Raw genomic sequence first — 6,264 nt, forward strand, 5'->3', positions numbered from 1 at the left:
AGATATCAGTGATTATATGGCTAAATGTTTAATTCGTCACCAGGTTAAAGCTGAACACTAGCAACCATTAGGATTACTACAACCTCTTAGTATTCCTGAATGGAAATAGGCAGACATATCTATGGATTTTATTGTTGGCCTCCCAAGAGTACAAAAAGGATATAATGCACTATGGGTGATTATGGATAGACTTACTAAGTCAGCGAACTTCCTACCAGTGAAGGATACAACTACTTCAGATCAGTTGGGTCTAATTTATGTAAAAGAAATTGTGAGGTTGCATGGTGTGCCCAAGTCAATAGTGTCAGATAGAGATTCAAGATTTGTTTCAGCCTTTTGGCATGGGTTACAAACGGCGCTAGGTATAAGGCTAGCTTTTAGTATAGCTTATCATCCCCAAATTGATGGCCAAACTAAGAGAACCAATCAGGTGATTGAAGATATATTACGGGCCAGTTGTATGGATCATAAAGCAAATTGGAGTGATATAATGCCATTAATGGAATTTGCCTATAATAAAACTTATCAGGCTACTATCCAAATGGCACCATATGAAGCTCTATATGGGAGAAAGTGTAGATCATCTTTGTATTAGGATGAAGTAGGAGAGAAGGACCCATAGCGGACAATACCTTGGACGTGTCCGGCGCGTGGGGAAAGCTCTTGAGCCCTAAGCTGGCAAGATAGAGGATAACCCCCGGTTGTGACAATTTTCTTTTTCATATAATCAATACTAAGTTTAGGTGAATAGCAAGGTTGATCTCCTCGAAAGCCTGATGACAAAACAAGCAGAAAGCCACATAGGCCTGGTACCCTATTTAACTCAATTTTTCAACCACCGATAATAGATCTCAATTGTGGGTGAATCGAGCACTAGTTTTTTAGCGTTTTCTATTTCACATAATCAATACTAAGTTTGGGCAAATAGCAAGGTCAATCTTATCGAAATCCTAATGGCAAAACGAGCAAAAAGCTATATAGGCACGATACCCAGTTTTACTCAGTTTTTCAGCCATCGATAATGGATCTCAATTTCGAGTGAATAGAGTACTAGTTTTTTAGTGTTTTCTTTTCCATATAATCAATACTAATTTTAGGCAAATAGCAAGGCCGATCTCATCAAAATTCTGACGGCAAAACGAGCAGAAAGCTATATAGGCCCGATACCTAGTTTTACTTAGTTTTTTAGCCATCGATAATGGATCTCAATTTCGAGTGAATAAAGCACTAGTTTTTGAGCGTTTTATTTTTTGTGTAATCAATACTGAGTTTACACAAATAGCAAGGTCGATCTCATCGAAAACCTGATGACAAAATAAGTAGAAACCCGCATAGGCCCGATACCCCGTTTTACTCAGTTTTTTAGCCACAGATAACAGATCTCGATTGTGGGTGAATCAAGCACTAGTTTTTTAACATTATCCTTTTTGTATAGTCAATACTAAGTTTAGGCAAACAGTAGGGTCGATCTCGTTGAGAGCCTGATGACAAAACAAGCAGAAAGCTGCATAGGCCTGATACCCCATTTCACTCAATTTTTTAGCCGCTAATAATGGATCTCCATTTCGAGTGAATCGAGCACTAGTTTTTGAGTGTTTTCTTTTTGGTATAATCAATTTTGAGTTTACGCAAACAGCAGGGTCGATCTCATCAAAAACATGATGACAAAATGAGTAGAAACCCGCATAGGCCCAACACCTTGTTTTACTCAGTTTTTTAGCTGCTAATAATGGATCTCCGTTTCGAGTGAATCAAGCACTAGTTTTTGAGCATTTTATTTTTTGAATAATCAATAATGAGTTTAAGAAAATAATAGGGTTGTTCTCACTAAAACCTGATGACAAAACGAGCAAAAACCTGCATAGGCCCGATACCTTGTTTTACTTAGTTCTTCAGCCACTGATAATGGATGTCGATTGTGGGTGAATCAAGCACTGGTTTTTAAGTGTTTTCTTTTCCTTATTATCAATAATGAGTTTAGGCCAACAGCAAGGTTGATCTCATCGAAAACCTGATAACAAAACAAGTAGAAAGCCGCATAGGCTCGTACCTTGTTTCACTCAGTTTTTCAACCACGAATAATGGATCTTGATTTTGGGTGAATCGAGCACTAGTTTTTGAGCTTTTTCTTATCCTTATAATCAATACTAAGTTTAAACAAATATCAGGGTCGATCTCATTGAAAGTCTGATGACAAAATGAGCAAAAAGTCGCATTAGGCCCGATACCCCGTTTGACTCAATTTTTCAGCCACCCATAATGGATCTTGATTGTGGGTGAATCGAGCACTCGGTAATCATATCGTTGATAGGTAGCTATTTCGCTGAATCAGAATCTATTGGGTGGCCATGATGCCTTTCTAGGGGTCAATCTTAGTTTGTGTGTAGTGAATCAATTAATTGGTGTTAATCGCGATACTACTCGCTGCCGGTATGATGATGTAAACCCCACCGATGCATCCAAGGGTAAAATAGTCTTTTCCTTTTTATGTGTTAAGTTAACTACCATGCACATGCCTTAGGGGTAAGGTGGTAAAAGAATAATGATATTTTGTTGGCTTGACAAGATCAAGATGATGAAGGATTAAGGAGTAATTAATAGACAATTTTTGAGGGCAAAAAGGGAAATAATGTTATAGGACATTAAATGCAAAACACAAATGTCAAATGAATAATTTTTAGCAAAAAAAAGAAGAAAAAAAAAAAAAAAAAGATATTAGGTGATAAGAGTCGGCCAACATGTCTTCTACCACTTTTCATTTCTTTTCTTCAAGTTTTCTACAAGCTTCCATATTTTCTTCACTTCTCCATTAAAGTTTCAAGTCTTTTAGTTGCAAATCTCTCAAGTGTCTTATATTTCTCCCTTTATTAAGGATATTAGGAGGTAAAGTTCAACTCCTTATCTTATATAAATATTGTGTATTGCAAGTTATTGAAGTTTCCTTATAATTTATGTTAGGATAAGGGTCAATTGGAGATAAGGAGGAGGAAATTTGCAAAGGAGTGTGGTTTCTTGACATAAGGTAAGGGAAACCTCCCTTTAATAGGAAATAAGAATTAGGTTTCTAGGGTTAGTATTAGGGAACCTTAATTATTGTCACACAATAGCAATTGAGCTTAGTTTGATGCTATAATTGATGGATTTATATGTGAATTGTAAAAACAATGAACTTTGATGACAATCAATGGAATTAGTTGTGACATGATTTTTTTAACATATTACAAGGGAGGTTATTAGTGATCATTTAACATGTTTTCACAGGGGAGAATGGTTAGGAAAGGTTAGGGAGTAAGTGGAGCTAAATAGGTAAGGAAAAGCCCTAAAATAGGCATGTTACCATGGTTGCCCTGTCACAGCCGTAACTTTATAAGTGATTTTTGGGCATTTTAACGATTGAACTGGGTTGAGACCAAAACATAAAAGTTGTAGCCCTGTCTCTAAGCTTTAAAACGAGACCAAAACCGTAGCAATCCGAGGTGTATAACTCAAGTTATGCCTTTTTGAATCTGACCTGTGCAGAATGATTGATTCCAAGTATGGAAATGATGCTTAAAGGGTTTTGAAGTATGTTTGAATGAGTGATCTTTATGATTATTTAGTGATTGTATGAGCATATATAGTTAATGTAATAAATGGCCATGATGAAATGAGATGTTCATATATGGAAAGTGTATGTTTTTTTTAGAATAAAGCATGTCAAGCATATTAATGATGAAAAAGTGGGACTTGATCCCAAGTTTTTGCAAAATACTTCTAAGGTACATAGACATGCATTTTTGTGAAGGAAAATGATTTGTAAATGTTATGGAAAATGTTGGCATATTATGGGGAACCTGAGCTCACTCATGCACATGTCTAGACCGAAAGAAATGAACAGTCCATAGCCTGCATGACCATGGGGACTGTGTTATAAGTTAAGCTTAGCTCATTGGCCAAAAGTTCCGTAATCCATGCCTCAGCTTAGTCCGATCGGTAAACAGTAAAAGGTTTTCAAAGAAAAATTTATTTATATATGCATGACATTGATGTGCATTATTCATGAATATTAAAGGAAAGCATTGCGTGAATTATATTATGCATTATGATATGGATTGAATATGCTATGTTATATTACTTTTATGTTATTAATGTTTGGTTCATGTACAAGTAAATAAGATGCTTCCTAAGTTTAAGAATGTTACATAGTGTTAAATGATCGATACCCTTACTGAGTGATTAGCACTCATCCCCCTAGTTTCCATGTTTTGCAGGTAATGGTTAAAGCGGTAACGACGAGCGGCGATCAAGGAGGCTTAGGGCATGCATGTTTTTGTTCTAACTAAACTTATGGTGTTATATAAAGGATGTTGCTTTTGAATTTTAATGTATATAGTTTAATGTTTATAATCTAAGTTTTATGAAATAGTAAATATGTTTTGCTTATAAATGATGGGAGATATTTTATATGCTTCCGCTAATAAAACAATTGATGTTGTTGTTTTCGTTAAACCATATTTTTCGTATATAGTCATGTCTTGATAGGTTGATTAAGAAAGTAATATAAATGAGAGAAGAAGTTTTTATTTATTTATTTATTTTCATATAGTACATATTTGTAACCAGGATTTACATTTTAAAACACACAACCTTCCAGGCGTGAATTCTCTAATTTTCCATCCTAATGGAATACTTAGAGGGTACCCAGCTGGAGGGGGGTGTTACAGTCAAATGGGTCCAAGACTTTGTCCTTATGAAGTCTTGCAATGCGAGTCTGGTTCACATGACCAAGTCTACAATGCCAAAGATAAGTTTGGTTTAAATCGCATCGCTTGGCTTTCTTGTTTTCAAGACTAAGAATTTCCTTGTTATATAAATCAAGAACATAAATACTATTATGTAATCTAGCAGTTCCATAATGAATACCATTCAAACTAAAAGACAACTATCCATTAGCAATCTCAAAACGATATCCATATTCGTCCAAAGTGGACACAAAAAGAATATTTCTTGAAACAGTAGGAACATAATAACAGTTCTTAAGTTTTATGATAAGGCCTGAAGGCAACGATAAATTATAAACCTCTATGGTCAATGCAGCAACAACCGCTCCATTTCCAACATGTAGGTCCACCTCCCTTCAACCAAGAACTCCACTTTGTCGTAGTCCTTGCACGTTGGTACAAATGTGAGAATAACCACATCTAGTGTTAATGACCCAAGACGTAATAGGAGATAAATTTATCTCAATCGTAAACATACTTGAAGAAGAAGATGCATTATTCTTCTTGCTTGCCAGGAAGGCCTTGCAATGTTTCCTTTAGTGGCTGGGATTTCCACTGTTAGAACAAACGCCTTTCCTTTCCACAATAGTTTCTTCCAACGACTTCTAAGCCTTTCCATTTATGGTTGAGTCAGCTTCAACTAACGTCAATGTCTTAGACATTTTCATGCCTAACTCATTAGCCTCCAACATATCCAGAAGCTTAGAGAGGGTATTCTTTTCATCATTCTCAATGAAGTCATGGACAAATTGAGAATAAGAATCTAGCAAAGACTGTAATGTTAGGTCTATTGCTAAATCATTAAGTCCACATCCCAAAATCTCAAATGTGTTCATGTACTCTGTCAACTNAGTAGAGAGGGCAATGGCATTATTTACGATGACAGATCGAGAAAAGATTCGATATGCCACCTTTTTGCTACGGGGTGATGCTAGAATTTGGTGGGAATTAATGGAACAGACTCATAATATTGCTACTCTTACTTGGGGTGATTTTAAAAGGTTGTTTGATGCAGAGTATAGGACAAAAGATATGTTGTTTGTTAAGACTCAAGAGTTTATGAATCTGCAGCAAGGAAGTAAGACAGTTAAGGAGTATTCTACTCTATTCAACTCATTAGCTCGATTTGTTCCTGTTATGGTTGGTACTCCTCTGGCGAGAATAGAGAGATTTGTAAATGGGTTACACCTTGAGATAGCTCGAGATGTTATGACGGGTGCTCAACCTCCATAGACATATGGTAAAGCCTTGAATCGAGCACTGCGGGCAGAAGTGTATGTCAATAGAGCTGTTCAACAATCCAAACCAGTGGTTGTCGCAAATAATCTTCTTTCAGAACCACAAAAGAGTAGTGATGAAGCCCTCTCCCTTGCCAAAGACAGTAAGAATAAGAAGAACTTTCAGCCTCGGGTAAATAAAAAGAATTGGAAGGGTAAAAGGCAACAACAGAAGAAGAAGAATCTCCCTTATTGTCAGAAATGTGGCAAGCAGCATAAAGGGGAAT

At 36.2% G+C, this 6,264-nt stretch overlaps 1 pseudogene; it reads left to right on the forward strand.

Annotated features, from left to right (window-relative positions):
• The window catches only part of LOC116139410, a 173,609-nt pseudogene extending 167,616 nt beyond the window's left edge, over nt 1-5,993 (forward strand).
• The last annotated feature ends 271 nt before the right edge of the window (nt 5,994-6,264 follow it).

The sequence above is a fragment of the Pistacia vera genome, unplaced genomic scaffold (assembly GCF_008641045.1).
Source record: "Pistacia vera cultivar Batoury unplaced genomic scaffold, PisVer_v2 Contig350, whole genome shotgun sequence".
Classification (NCBI taxonomy): domain Eukaryota; kingdom Viridiplantae; phylum Streptophyta; class Magnoliopsida; order Sapindales; family Anacardiaceae; genus Pistacia; species Pistacia vera.